The sequence below is a fragment of the Callorhinus ursinus genome, unplaced genomic scaffold (genome assembly GCF_003265705.2).
Source record: "Callorhinus ursinus isolate GAN/ISIS: 27379988/994484 unplaced genomic scaffold, GSC_fseal_2.0 scaffold7, whole genome shotgun sequence".
NCBI classification, from domain to species: Eukaryota; Metazoa; Chordata; class Mammalia; order Carnivora; family Otariidae; genus Callorhinus; species Callorhinus ursinus.
Window position 1 is genome coordinate 29014019 of NW_027397069.1, and position 2491 is coordinate 29016509.

At 44.6% G+C, this 2491-nt stretch overlaps 1 pseudogene; it reads left to right on the top strand.

Annotated features, from left to right (window-relative positions):
• Positions 1-2108, top strand: part of LOC112826342 (small ribosomal subunit protein eS4, X isoform-like) — a 5330-nt pseudogene extending 3222 nt beyond the window's left edge.
• The last annotated feature ends 383 nt before the right edge of the window (positions 2109-2491 follow it).

The window sequence follows — 2491 nt, forward strand, 5'->3', positions numbered from 1 at the left end:
ATGCATTCTGATCAATAATAACTTTTCAAAAATGCAATGAGTTGCCATGTATATGTGTTCCCCATCTTGGACATGTTCCAGCAAAGGTCAAAGTGTGGAAAGGGGTGAGCAAGAGAAGGAAGGGCATTTCATGCAGAAGGACAATAAGCTCAACTTGCTGGAGCCGAATTTTCACGTGAGGGTCCAATGTCATCAAAACCAAACTCACAAAAGCTCTCAATGCCAGGGTGAGGAATTTGGGCAGAACTTTTTGGGAACAAGGAGCTATCAAGGAAGGAATTTTTTTCTGCAAGGAATTACAATTCAATCAAGGAGAGCTTTAAGGAAGTTTGTTCTGGCATTTACTTAGGGCAGATTAGAAACGGGTGAGACTAAAAAAAAAAAAACAGGAAATTATTAGGAGGGATAAGAAAATGAGAACCTAAACTCAGGGAATGGGACTAAAATTGAAGGTCAGAATAATGGAAACTTTTGGGAAAGAAGAATCCACAGTACTTGGTGGCTGGTTATATTGGGAAAGAGGCAGAAGGAAAAATCGGAAAAATGAATGAAAAGGTTTGAGTCCCTATAAGAGGGATGGTGAGAGAAGCAGGGGTCAGGGAGTATAATCGGAGAGACCAGTCACAGTCCCAAGGTCCCAAAGTGGGAAGCCAGTCTACGAACTCTGGCCAGGACGACATCTCCAATTCCGGTAGCGTCTCACTCACATCCAGTGGAATATTACCAGCTGCTCTGTCAGAGGAAATTGGGTTCCCTGATTTTCTAAATGAGCCAAGCTGTTGGGCTGGCAACGAACACACATGACAGGCACTTAGCCAAGCATAAAGCCACAGGTCTAAAACATGTGAGTGTGTAGATAAAACATCTCCAGCCTTTAGCAACCTGCTAAGGGGAACTCACAGAAACAAATGAGAAAGAAATCTCCCCCCAAACTCCAGAGTCATATTCTTTACCCTGCTGTCTTATATTAAAAACATGCATAAATCTATTGTGAGATCTACTTTTTCTCTTACTGGGAAATAGGACAGAGTGGGATACTCTAAAGCAAAAGCATTTTTTTGAGGTGGTACTTGAGATAATATGGGGGGAAGAAAACCCTTCAACATAGCTTAGGCTCAGTCTATGTAGAAAAAGTAAATATAGAAGCAGAGCTGGTGAATTTGAACAATGTAGGGAACCCGACTAGATCATTCAAACTCCTAAAACTGCTTTTTTTTTTTTCTTCTCTCAACAGTGGTTGGTTTTATTTTGTTTTGTTTTTGTTTTTGCTTGGATTATCTGGGCAATTACCTCAACTCTCTATTTTGCTCTGGTTCCACAGACATAGCACTCTAAGTGTTCTATTTTTATCGCGTTCCAATAAGGACTGAACACAATGGAGCTCATTGAAATGAGCCTCACTGAAGGATTAAGCCAGTTGAAAGGATATGTTTCCTGCACATCCTATATTTTCCATGATGCAGAAAAATGAGCAATTCCCTGCCCTTAGTCTGCCCTCTCCGTTAACAAGACTTTCCTCCTCACAGGCAAGGGTGAAGCAGAGAGCCACATTGGGGAAAATGTGCTGATAAGAGCGAAGTGTCTGCAAAGTGCACCTAATTGACCCAAGTCAGACACGAGGCTTTAAGTTCCCTGGAAGGTTGAACAGGGTTTCCCCTGTGTCGTGGACTTCCCTAAGCAAAGCTGAAATTCTCAGTGACTCCCTGTGGTTCTTGGGGCCAGCTCCAAGATGGCAGCCAGGAGCTCCGCGTTGAAATCGCTTGCACCATAAGCTCTGATACCAATGGGATTCCGTGGCCGGGAACAGCTGGATGCTTTGGAAGGCAGTTTTCTTTCTTAACTCTCTTTAGGTCCGGTGGCCTTGGCCTTTGGTTCTCCTCTCCATATAAAAACCACTCTTTCTTTTCAGTGAGCTGGAGACAAGCACCATAGGTGCATTTGTCCATTTACAGGATGAGAAAGCGTGGTACAAAGTGACAGAACACATTCCGGCTGCTGCTGAGGAAGCGAGGCAAGGTGTGGAATGGGGACATCCCTTCTCCAGGCCCTCCTCCCTGGGCCTGGACCCCGCCACAGCCAGCTCCACGGAGCTCAGAAATTCAGCTTGAAGAGCATGCCCCATACCCACCTCACTCCCACAGTATGGATGGGGCCTGAGGTGAAACCCACACAAGTCCTTTTAGGACCTTGGAATCTCTATTACCCAGAGAGGGGAAGACACTGAGGCACTCTAGACTGGACTCCCAGCTTAAGGACTTTGCATCACAGCTTATGTATCCAGGGGCCACTCCAGGATGGCTCAAGGCTGGCTGTGTGGTTATGAGAACTGGCACAGGACTTTTCTTAAAGCTGAGTTTTTATAGCAATCACCCTGTTTTTATTTGGGTTGCATTTTAAAATCAATGAAACTAGCAAAGAGTTCTAAAGATGCTTTCATTTAAAATCCAAGTAGAACTGAGGCTAAGTCAATCACCCATAGTGCTGGGGGCGC